At 44.4% G+C, this 24,424-nt stretch overlaps 1 protein-coding gene across 1 annotated transcript in view; it reads left to right on the forward strand.

Annotated features, from left to right (window-relative positions):
• ANKFN1 (ankyrin repeat and fibronectin type III domain containing 1) overlaps positions 1-24,424 on the forward strand; it is a 1,946,563-nt gene that overhangs the window by 1,475,859 nt on the left and 446,280 nt on the right. The window lies entirely within an intron of this gene.

Consider the following 24,424-nt stretch of genomic DNA (forward strand, 5'->3'; position numbering starts at 1 on the left):
CTTCTTCCCTCTTCCTCCTCTCTGTCCTTAAATAAGAGGTGTGTTTACCTCAAAAATAGCACAAAGTTGTTCATTATTGCACGTAAAATAAAATGTTGCCACAGGAGCCTTACACTAGATGAGCACAACGCGTCATTCTTCCGGGTTCTTTTGCTACCGTCAGGAAAGGCTGGTTGCCCTGGAGCTTGACAGCATTTCTCATGGTACACATTCACCCACTTTGCCTCAACAAACACCTGCCATAGTGGATCCGGGGAGGGTGGTGTTAGGATGTGTAAGACACCATGCCAATCAAGTGTATGCAGTAATCAGTCATCCTGCGCTAGATAATGCCTGTTCCTAACGTGCTGTAAGATTGCACTCCCTCCAATAGATTTGACGAAAAAATGATCACATCCCACAACCATTTGTCCTCAATAAATCACAACTTTGAGGATGGCACACTTTTCAAATCAGTTGTTTCTGCTGTTTTGGGGTTCATTTCTGTGCATTCACCCTGCCCACATATAGGTTTTTGTTACCACATTAAAAGGGATTCCTAGATGCCACCATGGGGCACAGCAAAGATGGCAACATAAACAACAAGCTCCATGGAAGTACACCGCAATAAGAACTTCGCAGGGCCCTGAACTGTTGCTAGCACAACATTTTCCGAGGGGGAGAGCCCTCCAGGTTGAGGTGTATACCGGGGAACAGCAACCAGCGCTGTTGGATGTGTGCTGAGACCGAGGCGGAGGATAGTGAATGAGGGTCGCTGATGGTGTCAGAGTCCCAGGGTGTCACTGGGGCAGCTACTTGTGGCCTAGCGGCCTGTTGATGATGCAGCTGCACTAAAGAGCAGAGTGGGAGGTAGCCCAGGAACTGTGCACCCCATGGTCCACCGAACACGGTACTGTGGATGCGGAAGGTAGGGGATATCTCTGATGTTGACGCAGAGTGTGCAGGCCCAGCCCGGCATGCTGCCAGGAGAAGAGTAGTGATCCCCACCGGGGAAGAGCAGTGTGCTACCTCCCGGCATGGTGTACAAAACACTCTGACATGGTCAGGTAGTGTGGGCCTGGGTGGGCCTTTCACTGTTACACAGATACCAATGAGGCCAGAAGGGTTCTGGCAGGGTTATTTGAATCCTGCAGTGGGAGACCATTGGGCATCCCACACGGAGAAGCAGATGCTGGGGAATGGCACAGCTGATGATGTGGATGATAAATAGCTGTAGGTAGAGGTGGTGGACACATCACCATTGTGGATACAGACTTCAGAGTAACCCACCCCAATGACACGCTGGTTGTATTTATGGGCCCTTATTTGTGGTAGAATGACCTGGAGGGACCATTCCGGTGTGCGCAAAATCAGGAGGGTGACTCTGCTGCAGAGGGGTAGGGCTTGAGGCCCTGCAGTCAGATGTGCACTGTGTTCTTACTCAGATTAGAGCTCTGCAGACTGTGGTGCAGACGTCCAGAGTGGTACTGAAGGAAAAGCTGGACAAGGTGGAGGATGGTTTGGAAATCTTGGAGAGCATCCAACACTCTGGGGCTATTCCTGAAACTCAGTTGTTATTATTATTATTATTATTATTATTATTATTATTATTATTATTATTATTATTGTATTTATTGAGTGTGCACCTAGCTTGGAAAAGCAACAGAGTGCTTTACAGAGGTATACAACAGTACAAATACATACCAGAGCACTTTTCAGAGGTAACAAAAGAATAGATATACAACTAGGGGTAGGATACAGAGGGACACAAAGGAGGACTACAGCTGTACAGGGGGACAGGATAGAGAAGGGAAAACAGCGTCTAGCTAGAAAAAAGGGCGAAGGAAGAGCAAGATTGATGATATCGATACCAGCTAAAGGAGGAACAATATCAGGCTACGGGGCTTGCTTCGGTCGACTGGTGAGGTGCCCAGATAACTGAAACGACAGGAGGAAGCTATGTTCAGGGTTTTGGTGAATGATTCCCATTCCTTTACGCTCAACAGGATCCATAGAGGGGTGGGCTCTGGAAAGCGGCCTAGATCGGTGGTGGTAAAGTGCCACTATTTTAGAAATAAGTAGGAGATTCTATGCAAGGCCAAGGAATTGGCATCCTTCAAATGGGACTGTTTTATTGGGCATTTTCATCGTGCTGTCATTTTTTTCATACCTGAAGCTGTCTTGCTATTTTGAAGGCAGAGGTTTTCCCACTATTGCATGCTTATTTTACTGATTTTTGGCCCTTCCAGGAAGGCCTCCATGGTTTTCTTTGTTGTGTAGGCAGGCTGGCTGAACTACCGCTCCCTGTGCAGCACTCCCATTGGTTGCTAAGTGTTTTCTTCCATCCACCAAGGCCTGGTTGGCTTTATCCGGCCCCCTAAGCAAAGGTCCACTTCTAAGGCCCCTGTCTGCTCCCTGTCCGCTTCCGGAATGCTAATTGGAGCCCTCCCTGCTCCTTAACCACAATTATGCTGCCACCTCACTCCTCTAAGAAATCCAGACTGCCTTGACATTGTCACCTCCAGAACTATGTGTTAGTTCCCTCCTTCTGTACTCACTCCTACCACCTTTGACTATCACTGTTCTTTCTGCTTGTTACTCTCCTGTTGTCATCCTGATGCACAGTGCTTCTTAAAACCCTTTTCTAACACCTGAATCCCTGATTGGAAAGTCAAATCGTGCTGTTTTTGCTTTTTGCTAGAAAGTTAGTTTTTGCTAAATTCTCTGTATTTTGCTTGTATTCTGTCGCTTTTCTGTAACTTGCCAGTCCAGTGACCTTGCCACTCTTTTTGCCCCACACCTACCTGCCTTAGCCCCACAGTTTCTCCATCCTCTCCTCGCTGCAACCCCCATAGCATTATCTGTTTCTCCTATATTTCCACTGCTTCTTCATTGACTATCCTTCCCTTCTCACTAAGTTTGGCAGGAAGAAGTTCAATATGGATATCTTGGCCTCTAACCCTGGTCTTCCTATCACTGACACCTACTCCAATACTTCCTCCAGACAGACCCTCACCAACATCCTCTTTGTCAGTCCTTCGCCATGGACTCTTCATATGATCTCTGTGCTCTGTCCTATCCCCTCCTCTCCCATTAATGGTGGCACTCACTGGAAAGGTCTCATAGCTTCCTTTGACTGCTCTAAAGTCAACATTAATGTCTACCTTAATGGCACTGTCATGGTCCAAGGCCCTCAGGCCAATCTCCTCCTATTTTATAGGTGCTTCACTCACCTCATCAATTTCCTCTCATCTCCTGCTGTCACCTCCTCTCCCCCGTGGCTACCTTTCCCTCTCTCTCCTCCTCCTCTGCCCCTCCAAGGGCTCTTTCTCCTCCGCAGGGCATACCTCTGATCTGTTCCCCTCCCTGGAAGGTGTTTAAGGCTAGCAACCTTCTTCATATTGCCACTCTCAACTATCACTCGACTGCCAAACACTCCTCTGACATCTGCCACCCCTTGAAGAACCAGACCTTGAAGTCCTTGGTCTTAATGAGACATGTTTCACGGCCAGCTCTGTCACAAGCTTTGACACTCTCATCCCTGATGGCTACAAGATCCTCTCCGCACCCAGAACCTCCCGGTCTGGTGGGGGGGATTACATTGATCTTTCCTGAGTGGATTTCCTGCCTCTATCATTCCCACTCAGACCTGCTCCTTATTTGAATGCCTTGGCTGTAGGCTCGCTCTCTCTCCTACCCATTTTCTTACTGTGGCTACCATCTACCAGCCTCCTGGTCAAATCACCTAATTTCTCTCTGAGTGGGTGGACCTTTCACCCTTGGTGAGCTCAATATCCATTTAGCCTCTCCTTGTTCCTCCTCTATACTCTTCCGTGACCTCTGTGACTCCCTCCCCCTGTCCATCCTCCCCTCTGGCCCGACTCACTCTGCAGGGCACACACTCGATGTCTTGATCTCCTCTGACCTCCCCCTCTCCATCCCTCTGAGTACTCCTCTCTCCTGGGGTGATCACTCCCTCCTCATCTCTGCCTCTCTTCCCCCCAAGCCAAGCCTACCTACACCAACACTGCCACCTACCTTCTCGGACATCCGTTCCATGAAGCGTGTGTCAGTTGAGGCTTCGCCGCCACATTCTCTCCCCCTCCACCTCTGGCTGTCTTACATCCTGACACAGCCCTGTCTCTGCTCTACTCTTCAATTTCTGATACTCTTGATGCTCTTGCCCCTGTGAAGAGGATCAGTTTGAAGTTCAAAGCCAAGTGCAATTCCTGGTATGTCTCCGACCTAGCTACACTTAAACGTAAGAGGAAATGGAGTGCTCCTTGTTCATCCTCTGACAAACTGGCCTGTCGCCTGCTCCAATGCAATACCGACTCTCTATCCTCACCGAGAAGAGAGTCCACATTCAAGCTTGTGTCTCTGCGGCATCTAACAACTCAGCAGAGCTCTTTAAAATCTGCAAGGAGCTGGCCAACCCTGCTGCAGTCTCTACCCCTCCTGTTGCCTCCCAGGATCTTTGCAATGCCCTTGCCTCTCACTTTATCTCAAAAACCCAGGACATCCTGTCCACCTTCAGCCAATCCCCCATCATCCTCCTCATCTTTTCCTCTTTTCTCCCCTGATGAGGTCGCTAGACACGTCCGATCTATGAAACCCTCGTCAAAACAGGTTCATCTGCTCTCCAACCTTGACTCTAACATTCCGTCTGTCCTCATCCTCCTCAATCTCGCTTCTGCCTTCAACACGGTCAGTCATACCATCCTGCTCAACCGTCTCTGTGATAAGCTGGTTATCATTGATCATGCTCTGACGTGGCTGAACTCTTTCCTATCTGATTGACCCTCCCAGGTCCAACTTGGGTCCTCCCTATCATCTATCTTCCTCTCTACCTGTGGTGTTCCCCAGGGGCATAACCTCTCGCCCTGGCTTTTCAACCAATACCTGACAACTCTAGCCCACTGAGTTACCATTTTCTGCTAAAATTTCCAGTGCTACGCTGACAACACTCAACTCATTTTCAGGCTGCCTTTGCCCACCTCATCTCCCTCTCTCATCACTGATTGCCTAACTGTCATTCAAGATTGGTGTGCTGCCAATGATCTGTGTCTTAATGCCAGCAAGATGGAGATCCTCCTCATCGGCACACCTTCACCATCCTTTCCCTCACTCTCAGGCCGGCCTCCCTTGGCCCTCCTCCTACCCCCACCTGCGAGGCTAGGAACCTCAGGGTCATCTTTGACTCTACACTTTCCTTCTCTGCCTACACATCTCTGAGGTCTCTAAAAAAGGCAAACTTCCTACTGCACTTCCTCAGAGGTACTCTGCCTTTCCTCTCCTTCCCCCAGAAGCTCATGGTCTCCCAAGCTCCTGTGTTCTCTAGGTTGGACTATTGTAACAGCCTCTATCTAAATCTCCCTGCCTCTACTCTCCACCCTCTGCAACTAATCCAGAACAGGAATGCAAGAGTTGTCCTTGGTCTCAATCCCTAGGATCGTATCTCTCCAGCTCTGAAATCTCTCCATTGGCTCCCAGTGGATGCAAGGATTAAATTCAAAACCCTCTGCATTGTCCACAAGGCTTTGTGTGTCCTGGGTCCAAAATATCTTCAGCTATCCCTCCACAAATACCTTCCCTCTCGAGTTCTTCGCGCCTCTACCTCTAACTCCCTCCGGGTCAGTAGTTTTTCAAAGAAACAAGCTGGGGGTAGATCTCTGTCTTCGGCTGGGGCTTCCCGCTGGAACAGCCTCCCAGCTACTCTAAGTTTTGAGGAGCACCATCTACAGTTCCCGAAGCACCTTAAGACCTTCCTCTTTGCGTTCTCTCTTGGCACTGTGCACCTGGCCACCCTTTGTCCTCCGGGCTCAGGTACCTGCTCACCCTGCCACCCTCCCGCACTGCCTCCGGGCCACCCCTTACACTGGGGTCTGTACCTGTACCCAAACAGTCCCCCCCTTTTTCTTCCTGCACTTATCAGACCTACCCTGTCTGCTGCCTTAAGCCCAGCACTAGCCAATTGCTGGCTGCACTACCACTGTTTGTTGCCTTTATTATTTATTTATTTATTATTTATCTGTTTCTCCTTTGCCCCTCGCACTTTCCACTTCTCCCCCCTTCCATGCGGTTTTCCACTCCCCCTCTCCCATGCACGTGCGTGTTCTCAATTTCACCTGGCCTAGTTAGATTGTCGCTTCTTTCTCTCCTGTTCCCTCCCTGGCCTTGTCGTGCTCTGAAACACTTGTGTACAAGAGTGATAGAAATAAAATATCAATATCAATATCAATAGGGCCGCTATCCGAATATATCAGGATCTATCAAATGACAGGCTGGAACAGAGGTGTAAATGTCGTCCGTGACCTCATGGCTATAGGAGGTTGATATTCGATATCGAATGGGTCTATACCTTCATGCTGCTTTTTGATGTGACGGTGAAACAGTTTGCAATAGGGGATAGGGACTTGGAGCAGCAACTATTGCAAAAACTGAGGGGAATGGAATTGATTGTTTACTTACACAGTGTGTTTCAAAGCACTACAAGTAGGGAGGGAACACGGGAGAATACAGATATATTCTTAAAGTCCTTGAAACATTCAGAATGTGAAAACAAACTATCTTATTCAGCCTGACGACATTTCAGTGCATGGAACAATAATGGAGGCTGGGGGGTGGAGGGAATGAGACAAAAACAGGTGGTAACATTACTATTCCTGACGACAATTGATGTAGTGCTGGAATATTAACAAGAGGAGGGGGTGGAGGGTGAGGGGGGAAATGGAATGAGCAAGAAAGTTGAGGAACATAACAAACAACTAACATACTAGGTCTGATGCCGATTCAGAGTAGTGCTGGTGGGGGAAGTGGGAGGAGAGGACAAGGAGGGAAGGGGGGAGAAGACAAACAAGCTACTATCAAAAAGGTGATGAGACAATGATGGAGTAAGTGCTAATGAAAAGTGATAGGAAGGGGAGAAGAAGGCAGGTGGATGAGAAAGACAGGCGACTAGTGGAAACCATTGGCTACAGGGCGGATACAACTGAGAGAGAACTTCAAGAAGGCCTTCTCGCAGCCCTCAAGATGCAAGAAGATGGTGGGCTGCAGGAAGTTACGAAAAACAAATACTCCCTCATCTTAGAAGGGAAGGGGCCATGTAGGCTGATAAGAGAAGGCGTCACACTTCAGGGACTTTCTTTAGAGTGTTTTGGTGGGGGTGCATTAGCTATGCTGGTAAGTAGGCTGGGAGGGCACGGTAAAAGTTTTCTGTGCTTCTAAGAGTTGGCGTGCGACAGGTGTGCCCCTATAATTCCTGGATGCCCGGGTTAAACTGGGCGTCTCTATGATTCTGGGTTGGGTGGTTCATATTCTGCTACAGTTGGGGTTTGTGGGAGGCTGGGTGGGAAGGATTACAGGAGGGACGGTGGTGCTTGGACAATGGAAACTAGACTATTTATGGAGAGTGCACAGTTGCACAACATGTAGGAAGGATATTTTGAGTTTACAGATCAGAGCTGATATCAGAATTGCAATTTTAATCTAAAGGGATTGAATTTGCTGCATAACCATTCCCAAATCCATTGCAAATTTAAGAAGCACAGACATTCAGCGCTATCTGTACAAGGGATGCATTTTAAGAAGGGGGAAGAATCCAGATTGCTTGGTAAAGCTGGGGATCACTCCTATTGGTCCTCGGAGTGGACATGAAAGAGGAAGGTGTAGGGATTCTTTTTGCCAAGAGATTTGGGCTCTGCGAGATCCAGATTAAACAGCAGATGTAGGGCAGATTGTTTATGGTTAAGGGCACCGTGGGGGCACACTGGGATACCCAAGTTACTCTCTATTCTCCTAATAGTGTCCAGCTACCTTTTCTAGAATCAGTGATGGAGTTGGTGGAGCAGCGGTCTGAGGGTGTTACATTGTTAGGTGTCAGTATCCCTCTTCTTATTGTCAGAATCCCTCTTCTTATAAAACCTTTTCCCCAAACTAGCCCTTAGGATTTTCAAACACTCTACACCCTCCCCTTTTCCGACACGAACATTTTCGCACACCACGAAAGATGATGAACAAACACCCCAGCCATTTTTTCCCTTCCCGACAGAGAAAAAAGGTGGAGCATGAGAGCACCATAAGAGCAAGGCAGAACGCATGACAAGACAGATATCCTTGCATGGCAGTTCAAGAGGAGGATAAATGCAGCATGAACCGAGAGGGTAACAAGGAGAGAAGTGACCTTGCCCTTTCTGACCAAGGCATGTGAAATCGAATTGGAAGGAATCATAAGACTGTGAACACTAGCCCAGCTGTGTTGCAGCAGATGTCAATGGTATGCCTATGCTGATATGCAGGACAGAGGGAGACACCAGCTACCATGGTACCGGTCTTGGCTCCCGATACAAAGAAAGCCAAGTGGTTCACCACAGCCGATGAGTTGAGGGGAGAACCGATAATGAAACCAAACTCAGTTGAACAAAAGTAGCAAACAGCTGATTGAAGAAAGTACAAAGAACTGTTAAGGTGAAAGGGGAAAGCCAGTTGCAGATGAGCCAGGCACCACGTTGGTTCTCACTCAAGAAACTCTGGACGATTACCCAATTGTAGAAATGACTGTTACCAGAAGGGCTTGGGAAAGGCGAGAAGAGGGTCAAAGTGGTCATACGGGGGTCTAATAAAAGCCTCTGTACAGCCGAAAGTCTTTGACCGGTCGATGATCGTGAAGCTAAGGGAAGTGAATCCCACATCGTAAGAAAGTAGAAGGAACTGTGTGATTGGCAAGCGTGAACCCGATGGAGTGATGCCGATGGGAAGGGACAAAGCCTAATGTCCAAAACAGCAGTGTATTGACAAGAATTAACCCAGCAGAGGGTTGGTCACATTGAACTGTTTTAAAAGGACATTTTTGTGAATGTCACAGAGGGGATTGTGTTGAAAGCCGTAGTGAACCAGACCATCAGAGGCTAACATTCGAGAAGGGTCTGACCCCGGAAGAGGGGGATACAGGGGTGAAAAGTCACCACCCAACATACAAGCAGAAAGGAACTTCTTTGTTGTTATTTTGAATACATTAGTTCCTCAAAGGCTTTTTACAGAGCAAGAGACTTGGTCATCGATGGTCCTGATTGCTGAGAGCGGAACTGTCGTCTTGAGCTGGGAAAGCTTGAGCGTGTACTGTGCTCCAGAGTCCCGCCTTGTCCTGTGCTCAAAACGTGGGGAAGGGAGACCATGACTACCACATCCTGACTTATTATTTGTGAACACTTCTTCATTTCTTGTGAGCCATATCCCACACTCTTTTGTATTTAGCATAAGGATTGACAGTAGGTTTTTCTTAGTATAGGCCTTTTTATTTGACAAGACGCCACAAGGACTGCCTTATTTTGATTTGATGGTCATGGCTAGCTCCCATCTCAGATTTAGGTTTAGATTAGGGGGTTTTCCACCCTACCTACACAGTTTAATAAACACCTTTGAACTGTGATTACTTGTGTCTGTCTATTCTTGATACCATGCCTCCCTTACATAATGTCTTGATTTCCTGTTTAGAGACATAGGTGTCATTACAAGTTTGCTGGTATCCCTCCGGTAATTCCGGCGGGATACTGGCAAACTGACCCTACCGTTTCCTCTGCCTGATACACCGGTATTAGCAGGATATTACAAGCGGCGGAAAGGCAGTAAATTCCCATTCCATGGAATCCCATAAGACTCAATGGAGATGATTGCCGGAATTACCAGCACCGATACCAGTGATTCCAGAATGTATATGCCAGTAAGGGCCTGATTTACCGGAAGGTCAAGCCTGGTGATAAGTCAGTGCCCCACCAGCAAAACTTGCGTTTCCCCGGTCTGGAATAATTACTGGTGCCAGAACTACCAGCAATTTTTCCAGACGGGGGAAAATGTAATGACACCCATAGTGTTAAGGGACATCATGGAACATGAGATTGAGTTTTGTTTTATATTGAATTGTAATGGTTTATTGAGAAGCCACCCTCAACATGGGGAATTCCTTCCCTCCCCATTCACGTGGTTATGCAACACACCGTTTAACTGTTTTTTTTTTTTAGCCCTATATCAGACACAAATCATGCCCCTTGGATTCCACTCCCCTGAGCTAACAATGAGCCAAGAACCAGGCCGGTGTACAGGAAATATATTGCTAGTTATTTAAATTAACAGTAATAGAAATTAGCACAAAAATGTCAAAAAACACATTATCCATGGCACAACAAAATCAACTTTTCTCAGCATGAATACATCACAACGTGAGCTAAAAAGAAAACAACAACAATTCTTCACTTTCTGCAAATTTCACTTCACAAAAAAATTACACTGATCAATAACAAAGACACTTATGTAATGTTGTCCGCTTTGATTTTCCTGCAGGAATAAAAGGTAGCAGTAGGATTTCAAGATTTGAAAAAAATACATATATAATTTCACCCACCTTTTGGTTTAAAATAAACACAAGTTGATTTATCGCTTTGTTTTTCAGACACCCCTCCCCCCGTGCTTTGGTCTATGTTGGGAAGTCAGACAGAAAAATTTGAATGCTTTGGGGAATTCTGGATTTCAGACCCCTGTCACAGAAAGCCCTGGCTTGGGGAATCTGGATAAAAAGATTGGACTGATTTAATAACAAAGACACCTGTTCCTTAAAGACGTCAGGGTCAGCTGGACAACAAGCATTACCTCATTAAATTATAAGTTATAATTTTCAGGTCACACTGGGAAGTGAGCTTTGTTAATTTCAAATGTTAACAAAATTCACCCAGTAGTGTTCTGCCAAATGGGGAATTAATGAAATTAATATTTTTGGTTACATTGGCTAAGGAGCTACACAATTTTGCCCCCCCACCCACTATAAAGGGAAAGGATTCACAGCAAGCATACTCCCCCACCTTTTGGTTTACCAGGGCTCAGTACTACGTACATAGCAAGCCTCTGTTTAATGTCCAGGAAATCCAGCTGCATCTCAGGATACTCGGGAAAGATAGGGCAGGGGTCTGGTCACTCCACTCTCAAAGTTGGCATCCCTCTCTCCGCCATAGGACCCAGTCAGCTTTGAGGCCTTCCGAGAGACAGACGGCTCCGCCCAGATGCACTCTCAGCAATCTCCTCCGATCTTACAGCTATCAGATGCTAGGTTTCAGCAGCCTTCCTGATGGTCTGTCTCTTCTCTCTGTCCTCCTGTCTTTCTCCCTTTTCTGTCTATTCCTCTCTGTGTCTCCTGTCCTAGTTCAGTCCCCTTTATATAGCAGCAATGACACCATCAATTTTACATTCGGGGGGAAGTACCCGCCAATAATCCCTGCCACTAGGATTGGACAGTTACCCTTCTCCTCCCAAACCCAGCATCGAAGTCAGGATTGATATAGGAGTCTGGAGCAACATACGGAAATTCCCATTTGGCATCGCCCCTTTGTTCTCCTTTCACCTTTTTGGCAAAAACTAGTTATGTATCACAACTTTATAATTTTACTAGCAACTGCCATACTAAACATATTTTCTGTTTCAGCTAATAATGGGGAATTAGATGAGTCGACCTCCAAATCCGTATCATGTAGCATGGCCATTTGGCATCTTTCTGCCGTTTCCATAAAAAGCATAACAGTTATGAATATGTAAGTTATTAAGCATATCCCTAATTTCATTTTCCACCCGCTCACCAACTCTCACATTTGGAACATGTTCAAATCAGCCAGAAACACATCTTAGATAGCCATTACAGTTCCATGAGTCGCACATGGATGAATTTTAAATCCACAAAATCGCCTAGAAATTACATAAAAAATGTAAATCCCCCGTGCCAAAGTCTCAGCCCATGATCTGCACAGAACGCCATCGGGCTGAGACTTTGGCACAAGGGATTTATCCCAGGGATACTTATCAAGTCTAACAGAACGCTTTATTCAAAAGAGCATGCAGTGAATCCACCTACTAATAACATATGGAAGAGCAACACAATATTGAAGAATTTGAGAGACAAACCATTGGAAGGGATATTTAATTTTCATATTTTCGGGACAGTATGGTACCTCAGTACCAAGAAGTTTACCAATTCAAGTTTGGGCCTTGAGAACAACCAAGCTGGCCGAAACACGTGTCGGCTGTTTCTTGAACTGTTAAGAAGACAAATAAATAAATCTATACTTCTTCACACACAAGAAACTGCATAGCTCTCTTACTATTTTGATGTACCAATTTCATCTTGGGAATACAATTTTGACTCACGACTTACAAATATCTATCTATGCTTGTACCGAGCGCGAATATCACCTCCAAAACCCGTATTTAACCTAAATGATAATTGTCCTTTTAAATTAATTGTGAATCTTCATGTGGGACAACTGGCTCGGACTCCTGCCTTCTAGCCTTTTGTTTTCTCTGGGAGAGCCTGTGCCCACATTTTTTTTTTTTATCAATCTCCTTTGTGTTGGAAGCTTGCTCTTTGAAGTGGGTGCCCCCATTTTTACACATATTAGTCGTGCTTTTTCTTGAAGACAATGATTTCAGAGCCAGCAGGTCTGGAGAACACTGAATTTAAACACCTTTAGCAGGACATTGTATTGAGGTTGGTCATTAAATGGGAGATGTGACATCCAGGCTGATAGTGGGAGTTTTCCTTGTGAAGGTTTGCCCACAGCCAGCAAAAGCGTCTGCCTGTGGCTGACATTTTCCATGAAGACAAAGTGGCTCTTTAAATGTCACTGTACTGTTGGTAGATAGGTGAAACTTAATATAAATTGCTTTTGGTCAACCTGCATGCCATGTTTTGTTTTCCTGGCATTTGTCTGTGAGCAGTGATATTTTTTAACTTTTACTTTTTAAAACTGTCTTTATTTGCACACACATGTTCAGGCCACTTTTGTTTTCAATGTTTAAAAATGCTGTTTTCCATGTGACAGGGATCTTTAATTAAAATTCTGCGTATCAATTGGTAATGATAGGTAGGCCCCTTTTCACATGGCTCTTTAATTGTACTTGAAAGTCAACAACAAAGTCCAGGCCATTTGTGTTTCATTGTTTAAAATGCCTGCCATCCATGGGAACGGAACTTCTGTTTGGGGCCTTTAAATGCACCCCAGAGAAATGATACAGGAGAAGTCCAGCGAAAGCCTGTGTGGGAGTCTGTTAAGTAGATCCTTTGTATGACTCATCGTTTCAGAATGAGCTGCCAAGAAAATGAAAGAAATGTACTGGAGTCTATCCTTAGGAAGGAGCCCAATGAGCTCATTGTGCTATTGCAAGGGGCAGAAGGGGAGGTTTAGGAGATTTTCCTCACTATGAAGGACTAGAAACAGGAATTGCACTCCCTAAAATTGGGGAAAGTTAATTGGAGCATGACATTCACTAAGCAGATATATTATGAATATGGAGATAGAGTTAGATCCATACTGGCCAATAGGATCAGGGATGTAAGGAATGAAAGATGGTTTGATTAGATAGTTAATAAAGAGGGTCACAATAATTGCTCCGTGACTGTTTTGTGGAATTCTATGAAACCTTTTGTAGTCAAGGGGTCCAGGTGCCAGAGGCTGAACCAGAGAGATATCTGGATGATTTGTGGTTTCCATCGCTAAACTTGACAGACACGTAGCCATTGGAGACCCATATTTTGGTGGGAGAGGTTAAGAACGCTACCTTACAGATGAAACTGTAAGATAGCCCGGGAAGGCTGCAGGTGTGAATGGCTTTACGTGAGCCTTTTATAAGTTCCATGTGGATCTTCTTACCTTGTCTTCTATGATATCAAAGATGGAGGTGATGTTCTCTCCTCCTTTCTTGAGGCCGTAATTATGGTAATTCTGAAGGAGGGGGAGGTTCAAACCCAATACTCTGCGTATAGGCCCATTTTGCTGTTGTAAATCTTGCATCTAGGTTAGATGCAATACTTCGTAAATGGGTCCACCCAGATCAGGCGGGCTTCTTGTGCAATAGACAAGGATCGGATAGATGGCAGAAAACTTTGGACTTGATGGCATTGCATGAGGAGGTTTTAGATGGAGCCCTGGGACTGCGAGAAGGCTTTTGATTGGGTAGCTTGGCGTTTCTTAGGGTGGTAATGCCAATGGCAACGAGGAGTAGTAAGTGGAAGGGATGGTTAGCAGCGCTGTGCTTGTGCACTTCTGCTAAGGTCATAGTGAACGGGGAGGAATCATGATATTTTGCCCTGCAGAGAGTCACCAGACAGGAGTGTCCACTGTCACTGCTACTATATGCATTAGTGATGGAGCCGTGGGCAGCCAATGTAAGAAGGGACAGGTCCATTAAAGGGAATGGAGATTCAGGGCCAACCCTATAAACTGAGCCTCTTCGCAGATGATGGATTATTGTATGTATTGAAATTACAGAGCTCACTTCCTTCTTCTCGTGTTGGGGCTGGAGATGTACATTAGATTATCAGGGTTTCAAATAAATGTGGAAAAGTCAGTGGCCTTCTGGGTTTGGCCACGAGACAGATCTAAACTATGTGCGCAGTCTACAGTTTGTCATTAGTGAGGAAGGGTATCGATAATTTGGGGTGTATAGTCCACGGAGGCTACATAACATATTTGAGATCAACTTGTTGCCCTTATGGGACAAAGTCTGTAGCGAGTTGGATAGATGCGGTAAAATTACGTTATCACAGATGGACAGATTGAAGTGCATTAAGTAATAACTTTACTACCGAAATGTAATTGTTTCAGATGCTTGCAGCGGTCTTACCCCTAGACTTCCTTACACGGATACAGCAGGCTTTCTTGTGGTGTCCTGGAAGGACATGAGGCTGTGGATTATGAATGACATAATTATATTGCCTAAAGAGATGAAAGGGTTTGGTTTACCAGACCTGGGTAGTTACTATAACGCAGCACAATTAAGGGTAGTGGTGGATCATCTCAACTCCGACAATAGGTGAATATTGGAAATAAATTGATGGCGCTGGTCTGACTGGGTGAATGGTTGTGGTCTCCCAGTTCGAAGATACTGAGGCAAGTTCTGGAACATCCAGTTTTGGCGGTATTGTGGACATGTGTGAAGTCACATAAATTGGCTCAAGACGTGGCCTTCCCCACTGAGTTGCATCTGGGACCCCCCAATAAGGGACATCATTTTGGAGCCTCTGAGTTTCCGGGGGTGGTTTGAGGCGGGTTGTATACAGCCAGTCAGGTGTGGGAAAGGGGACCATTCCTACAGTTAGAGCAGCTGCATGAGTCCCTTAACAATGTGAATATTTCAGTGTTTCAATATTTACAGTTGAAAGGTTCACTTAATGATTCAAGGTGGGGTGATAATCTCTGGAGGGAATTGACTCTTTTTGAAGGTATTCTGATCTGGATGGCAGGTTCCAGAGGGATGATGGCAAGCCTGTACAAGGAACTGCTCTTGGCAGAATCATCTGGCACGTTTAAGGCGCAGACAAATTGGGAAGCAGATCGTGTTAGGAACTTGCCAGACTTGCTTTCATCCATTACATGTTGTAGGATTTCCCACATTACAACATCCCTCCAATATTTATAGTTGACTATTTATTTGCTTCTCCAGTAGCATTACCCCAGGCTAAGTTGGACAAAATGTACCCCAGGGTTAATTCCTATTTTTGGAGATGCGGTTTCATTAAGGATGTTTATTGGCATATGTGGTGGTGACAAGATTTCCTAATATTTAGGCTTCACCACAAGCCCTTACCTCCATCTCGTTTGAGGCTGTCAAAACAGACACATGATCATCATTCGTTTCATGCTGATATCCATCCCAGGCTGTGCCTTAGCGCTAGAAGACGGGGCAGCCTAGGTTGCTGTGTTTGCTACCATGATTAAACAAATACAATCAGGAATTTGTGAAGCTCTTGGACCCAAATAAATACCATACTGACACATTACTCTGAATTATACATTTCACACAGGAGTTATCAGGTTAATATATTTAATATTACACCCTACCTTCTAAGGGCTCCTATTCGCATTACACATGCCAAAGTAGAAGCACATATAATATAACATAACATCACACCAATGAACAATATTGCTATGTGAGCAAAGAGCATATTTGAATGGATGAAAAACAGAACTAGTGGTAGTTTTAGTTTAACAGAATGAAAAACCTGTGAGCTATGCTATGCTACACTGTACTATACGCTGCTACATGCTATCAGTCTCAATGCACCCAGCAAGTCTCCACCTCTCACTCACGTTTAGATCAGGATGTGCTTTGAATGAAACAGCACCTTCTGAGGTTTAACAAGTTCTAGTTAGCTGGGCCCACTGTCTCCTTCCTGCTGCTGCTCTGGACTCTTCCTCAACCCCGCTGACCTCAATGGATCTGTGAGTCTGCTGCTCTCTCTGGGCAAGTCTACTACCCCTCCCCTCTTTCTTATCGAGCTATATATGTAAGGCGGAACATGGTTTCCCTGCCCATGTGCGTGCATCATATTTGCTATTTGGGAGAGTAAGGCCTGCAATTCAGAGTATCACTGTGCTCCTTGAATATGGTCCCCTAGATACAATTCCTTTAAGTGGCTTTTTTTACGTGTTCAGTGAATGCTTCCATTGCATTGCATGGAACTTGACTCAGCGAAGAGATAGATATGTTACCTGTTTCTTTCTAGTCTTGTACAGTGCAGACGTGCTATTTGCGTCTGCCTACTTCCTGTTCTTGACTTTTTATCAGAAGTAACACTCAATGGTGTGAAGTGAACGCTCAAACACAGGAAGCTACCGTGCGTGGCTTTGCTCATCTGCTAGAACAGGAAGGCACACATTCCTGGACTTTAGTTAAGCCAAAGCATATTCTTGAAACAAGTGTTTGCACCAGCTTTCTGTCTAAAGCATGTGTTGTATGTATGTATGTATGATGACCATTATAGTCAATGAATATTGTAGCAGCTGTTATTAACATTTGCCATTGTTTATGGCTTAAAGCCACCTGATAGGTGGAAAAGCTTGGGATCATTATCATGGCAGTGGGGATGGGAGGACATTCAGAAATACTTGCAGGACGTCTTGTCCTGGATAAGAGAGCTGGATGGGCTAGTCAGGGATCACTCCCCACTGTTTGCACTTTTGAGAGTTGAGGATGTAAGCGCGGAGAGACAGGGGTTACCCCACATGTCAAGTACTTTGTTGGTGGCAGCCATAGCCTGTGTGGCCCAGCTGTGGATGAGGCTGAAGGTGGCAGCTAAACGAGAGTGGATCATGAAAGTCAGAGACACATACTATGCGGAATATTAACTCGCTTGATGGATCCTGATGAAGTGTATGCTGTTTGGAAGGACCAGAGATAATGAGGGGAAGGTGTTTACAGGTGGGGGGGGTATCATGGATGTTGGTTATGACAAGGGCCAAATTGCGTTGAAGGTTATTTTTGTGCACTCACTTTTCTCTTAATACAAATGCAATACCCTTCCCCTCTCCTCCAACTCCCACTTATGTCTTAAAGATCAAGCAAACAGCACTGATCCCCTTCTGTGTCTTGTTGTCGAGCCATTTCTAATGTGAATTTCCTGAATTGCTTTTGCATCCAAAAGCAATGGGAGGGGGGACTGTAGAAACAGTGCAGAAGGGCATAGATTTCAGAGAAATGTCTGTAACAGTGCCATTCTCAAGAGCTGCTCCTGAGAGGAGACTGAGGAAAACCCATATCATGTCTTAGGGAAAGGCCTTACCACGGTTTCACCACGATGAGTAGAGACATAAATCCTCTTAGTAAAAATGGTCTAGTCTACTGAAGAAATACAGATAGAATTGAGCGTGGCTTGGGCAGAAAGGGCAATATGAATTCATATACTGACTGTCATACACCAAAAAGTGCCATACAAGGAAATGCAGCATGACAGTATGTAGGCACCTTTTGTACTACATGCCGACTTAATAATGGAAAGGAGAATAAATACATATCCACTTACAGTTGCGGTGATCCACAAAGAGCAATTTAACTAACAGACCGAGGAATTCAGGGATTTTGTTTTGCTCAATACCACCTCTGTATCATAGCCAAACGCAAACAATCCCCTATGAAAGTACCAATGTGAAATGTATATTTCCATATTTAACCAACAGTGCCATAAGGTGGTCTACAACCCTTATTCCGAGAAATAGTCCCTTGCTCGATAATAATTAACATTCATGGGTCATTTATGTAGGTCTTTGAGCAAACTCATTGTAAACATTACCTGCGCCAAAATGCTGACCTTAAAACAATGCAAGAATATCTGGTGTCCTTTGTGGCAAGATTACAGCAGTTAAACCTAGCTATACAATAGAAACTAATGGTTAACCTCATGGTAGTTGTTGACAGACCAACTTCACTTAATGGATTAGTTAAACTTGCAAATTGACCAGCAGAAACAATTTCAGAAAGTGGAATGGCAGAGAATTGTCCAATTTGTCTGGACCTAGACCTATGCTCCTCCCAGCAGTCTTGCATATACTAATGTGGATTAGTCCAAAACCATGCAAATGAGAATGCATCCAAACTGGGAGACATACAAGAAACAAATAACATTTGCTGCTTTACCCAGGGCAAAATGGACATTTTGAGAAAGTGGCCCCTATTGGGGCTAATGTCATACCCAGAATGTAGGGAATAGAATCAGGAAAAAGAGAAGAAAAAAACCAATCACAGTAAGTTACATTTAAAAATATAATAATAATTCGTTCCTTAGTAGAACAACCAACAATATTGTTTGGAGCTTCTGGGTCATTAACAAACATTTTGAACAGACATATATACTTCCCAAGACCCTGCAAACCAATTAAAACAGAAGCCAATCTGCTGGTAAAACATTCAAAGTTATTACCTGGGGATGTTGATTTGATTCACCATACATCATTAACAACATCATAAGTTTAATATGTTCCCCGGACTTCCTTTGAATTCTAGGCACATTATAATTGTTAACACAATCCCATGAAAGTGTAATTTCTAGGAAATCTTAACAGCTATTAATAGAACAATATCTAGTCTTTTCTGAGAAAGAAGCAGGCGTGCTCCCTTAGTTTTGGGGAACATGATTGCCCTATTGATACCTGGAAGCCGCCTTAGTCCATTCAGAGACATATGCTCTTATGGTGGAAGAATATGCTCAGCTAACGAGATATTTTGATGGATGTTTTGTGTAAAGGGTTTTTCAGAAACTCTAGATCTAATTCTGGGGCACCTAAAGCGAAAGAGAAAATTGGGCCACGGGTGAACTCTAGAAAAATGAAATGCTACTATCATGCACAATCAGAAACGGTCAAGTAAGAGATGCACAAAATATTTCAAAATGATATCTTCAAGGAGCAAATAATCCATCTGGTTTATGTAACATCCCGGCATATTTTCAATGTTTGATTAGCTATATTGTTAGAGACATTTTGAATACAATTATAATAATGTGTTTTTGAAATGGAATCACATTCAGCTGTATTTAAGTTGTGCCTAATTTCCCCAATAAGTGCTAAGTATGCGCCAAATAGTTAGCGTGAGCAAGAACATTGCACAGAACAAATGACTGTACTGTCAACCGATTCATGGAATCAAAGGTGCAGCACAAAGACAAATGAGTGGCCCCCGGCACAACCACAACACACTCCCTTGGCAAACAGAACATAGCGCTTTCGAACAACTTTTGTGCCAGACCCTTGGGAAATATGTAATGAAGAATTACTTACCAGCAATCACCATTAATTCCACTGCTCTTCTGCACCCAACCCACTAAATTAAGGCAGTACTTACCAGTCCACCCTCATTCCAGCACCCCACTAATCTGCACCCTTAGCCCCTACATTAAGGCAGCACCCACAAATCTGCCCTAATCCCAGTGACCCCACTAATCTGTGCCCCAACCCTTACATAAAGGCAACACACACAAGTCCACACTTGTCCCAGTACCACCACTAATCTGCACCTCACACCCCTACATTAAGGCAACACCCACAATCTATCCTCGAACCAGTACTCCCCACTAATATGTGCCCCAAACCCCTACATTAAGGGCAGGCAGCACCCACCAGTCCGCCCTCATCCCAGTAACCACACTAATCCGTGCCCCAATCCCCTACATTAAGTCAGCACCCACACTACAGGGCTACAGACACATGAGGCCTCAAAGCTGGGACTGCAGGAGTGCTTGCAGCTCATTTGAAAGAGAAGGGCTACAGGGAAACAGGCCCGCAGAGTTAGTGATGTAGCAGTGCACCCAGCTCAATCGACTGCCGATGAAGTTACCACATTGAGAGCTGTTGGGCCAGAACCGGGAAGAGCTCAGTGGACTGACATTGCTGTTTTGGAAGGGGCTCACTGACTTATGTGCGAAAGACGTATTTTTCACACAAGAGCGTGGTGCGTGCACTGGTAGCGATCAGCTGTGTCTTCGCTGCTTACCAACAGAGATGTGACATGGGAAAGCCGCCATTCAACAAACAGCTGTGCTTTGGTTGCCTGGAAACGAGGATGCCAGCAGGCATCTGAGCAAGCTGCTTACCTCATGTATCGTGTTTACAAGTGAGGAAGGTGAACATAGGATAGTTTCTGGACAGGAGAGGCACACCAAAAGACGCAACCAATAAGGGTTTCAGTCAATAGTGCCTGAATGCTGACGATGGATGATGACATTGGTTGACATTTGAGTTCAAACAAAACAGAGCTAAGAGTTTATTTGCTTTACATGTTTATCTTTTCTGTGTTCTGCTTGTTGGCTACACTGGGCCTGTTCAAGTTCTGACACTGACAATGACTAATATTCCAGGTCCGGCATTGTTTCTACCAGATGCAGGTGAACCGAGTGTAAGGTGGAAGGACTGGACCGAGGACTTTTTGAAGTTGGTACTCGCTGTTTATTGTTTCAATTATGCCGTAGAAAGGAAACATGCACTATTCTATCATTGTTTGGGGCATGCTGGACAGGAGAAATATACATGTTTGCCTGATCCCATACAACCACCAGATGGGGTGGTTTGGAATAGCTTTGACGTCAGTATTGCTAAGCTAGAAAGACACGTTGAAGTAAAGGAGAACACAATCTTGGCAATGTACCACTTTGCTACTACAGATCAAAGGAGAGGGGAGACAATTGAAGAGGCCTACCAATTACGTGTCAATTTGTTCACTGTCTGGAGGAGCCTCTTAGGGATCAGTTTTCGATTATGTGTGTTAATGATTGAAGTGTGAGAAGAATTGTGGGAAGAAAAAGGTCAGAGTTTGAATTGGGCTATAGACACTGCCAAACAGTTTGAACATACAGCATTATGCATTAGGGAACTCAATAAAAAAAGATGACGAGGGTGCAGGAGAGAATAATGCAGTGAATAAAGGGAAGAGTGCGAGGAATCAGGGTCAAGTGTTTAAGAAAGATGGTGATTGTGGAATAAAGGATACACTCAAGGGAGGAGTACTGGTGTGAAGAAGGAGTGAGGCAATGATCAAACTTGGCAGAAACAGTTTGATCACCAATCTATGAAACAATATAGGTGTGGGAGTTTACAACATCTAGCTATGTTCAAAGAATGGAATGTGGTGTATGTGGAGTCCAGATTGTGTGGTAAAAGAGGTCATTTGGCAAAGTGTTGGAGACTATCCTCAGGTAGGGGTATTAGTATAAAAGAAAATGACTATGGTGAGGAGAGACAGAACTTGGAACGCAGGAAGGATAGAAGATCGTAAATGTGGTTAATGTAGTCATGGGTGTCAGAATTAAGAAACCCTGTTTGCTATTGAGGGTGGATGGAGTCGAGATTCTCATGCTTATTGACAGTGGGGTAGGCTACATAACAAGTTAGGGTTCTGTTTACTGAAGGAAGTTAATGTGCAGGCCAAAGCTTACGGAGAAAATCCCATTTAAATAATAGCGAAATGCATGCCATTCTAGAATTTCAAGGAAAGCGCACAATGAGCAGAGTGTTCCCGACAGGTGTTCGTGGAATTTTCGGTCTTGAGTTTGCCAAGATGATTCGGGCTTAAAGGTGTGCCCCAGTGAAAAGGAACAAGTGTAAGTGTGAGAAGGGAAGTGCAGTGGTGAAAACTGTGGGAGGACAAGAGCTTCTTAGGATGACATTGGCATCTATGAAGGATGAGTCAAAAGAGGTTATATTATGTGATCGGGTGCCCGGGGACAGGATAGGGTGTCTAAAAGAATTTAACCACAAAATCAAACTGAGGAGAGGAGCAATTCCTGTGATTGTCAAGGTGAGGACAGTTCCATTGACACTCAGAAAGGAAGTAGAAACAACTAAACAGGATGGTGAGTAAAGGAGTGATTGAGCAGACACATGCATCAGCGTGGGTCAGTTGTATTGTATTGGTGAGAAAGACCAATTGGGCAGTGAGAATTTGCATTGATTTGAGAGAGGTGAAAAAGAATGGTGTGGCTGAGAGGTTTCCACTTCCAATGATTGATGAGCTGGTTACCAATTTATCTGGAAACAAGATGTTTTCTCTGCTCGATCTGAGATCAGAATATAATCAAATCAGGCTTCATCCTGTGTCATCGGATGTGACAAAACTTATCATGCACATGGGGATGTTTAAATGTGTAAGGATGCCTTTTGTACTCATATCAGCTGCAAGTGTGTTTCAGAAGGTATTGAAATAAAATCCAGAGAATAAATGCACTATGGTTCAACATTGTATGTGTTTGTTTTTGTAAATTAAACTCAAATAAATCAATCATGCATCTAAGTACTTGCAAAGATTCCCACAACTAAGTAACAACAGAAAATGGATAAATGGCTTAAATCAAAAACAAAGTGTACTCCAGAGTCACAGTACACAGACCTCATAATACAGATACTAATAATTGCACATAAATTGATACTGTAGTTTAGTCCTGAATATTTAGGTCATGAAGGCCATATGGGGATTTCCAAAAGAAAATTGTGATAAGGACAGATTTCTGGAGGCTGGAAATGAATTGCATAGCAGGCCGTGTGGAGAATATAGAGACAGTGATAAGGTATTGGAGACTAAGATACCCACCATGGAAATTCCACATACACCAGGAGTTCCCTGAGAAACCATTGCTGTTGATTTTTTAGGTCCCTTGAACTTAGGGGGTGTGCATGAAAGTTATATTATTTTAGTGATGGATTAGTTGTTCAAATGACCGGAGGTAAGAGTTTTGAGATAAGTGACATCTGAAAATGTTAGAAAATCTTTGGGGAGTGGATTTTGGATAGAAGGTATTCCTTCAAAGATATTGAGTGATAATGGGCCTCAGTTCACGTCAAGAGGATTTCAGAGTTGATTGAGTGAAATGGGAACTAAACATGAGAGAACTGCATGTTTCAAAGCAACAGGTGTGTTAAAAAGTCCAACAGGAGGATTATAGATGGAATAAGTATGCCATTAGAGATTAATGGGAATTGTCAGAGGGTGATGATGCAAAGGGTGTTTCGATACAGAGTCACTCCGCACAGTGCGACAGAAGTGTCTCTGTTCGGGTGTTTAGAGGTAACAAACCAACAAGTTAATGACACAGAGTTGGAAATGGTGACCTCATATGAAGACTGAATTAAGGACGAGATTAACAGGAGTGCAGTGTTGTCGAAATTGTGGTATGAAAAGAAATGTGGTTGTAGAACTGACTTTTTTTATCCAAGAGACAAAGTGAAAATAAAAATGCTTAGGACGGGTCAGACATGTGAGTCTAAAAATCCATAGTAGAAAGTTGTGGAGAGAAATTATAAAAATGCTGTGAGAGTGAGCAGAAGGGGAGGTTTGGGGAGAGGGAGTAGTACGTTTGAAGTAGGAGTTTTCTTTCAAAAGAGTGGTATTCATTAGGGTTTATCATTAAATCACCAGCAATGCATAAATAATCTGTTGGATATTCTATTACTCTTTTCTTGGGTTTCGTTATGTATAGACTCATCATAGTGTGGTGCAGAGGGAAGGAGATGTGTTATATAGTTCTATTCTTTAAAGTACTTGCATTGAAGTCATTAGTAGAATGTTGTCTTAGTGTTCCACATACAATTGTGTATATTTGAAGGTTTAGAAGGGATAGAATGAGGGAAGAGAGACTATTTGCAGATTGGAAGCTGATTATAGTAGGTGTGCTGCTGCTGTACAAGATTACATCTCAATTTCGAGCTGACTTCATTTGTTATAGTGAGCCTGCAGGTGCCCCATTACCAACAAGGCCCACTACGGCTAAGAGGGCCCAGCCTACAGATGAGGAGCTGATAATCCTCATTGATCATGTCGTTGAACACAATGTCAACCTGTAGAATTGGGCTGGCGGTACCCTTCCTGTGACCCAGCAGTGGAGGATGTGGCAGGAGGTCACATATCTCATCAATGCCTGTGGTATGGAGAAGCGCACAGCGGAAGAGGTCCACAAGAACATGGGTGACCTCATGAGGTGGACCAAGGAGAAGCTCAGCAGCAATTTGTCTTCTGCTCAGGGTATTGAAGGTGGATCAAAAGATGTGGGTGAGCTGAATCCATTCGAAGGAGTCTTCAGTGGCCTCATCAGCAGTGAGCAGATGGTTGGTGTTGCAGGCATTAACGCCTATGCAGCCACATAAGCTTAGTG

This window comes from Ambystoma mexicanum, chromosome 3q (assembly GCF_040938575.1).
Source record: "Ambystoma mexicanum isolate Mex_15411 chromosome 3q, UKY_AmexF1_1, whole genome shotgun sequence".
Lineage (NCBI taxonomy): Eukaryota > Metazoa > Chordata > Amphibia > Caudata > Ambystomatidae > Ambystoma > Ambystoma mexicanum.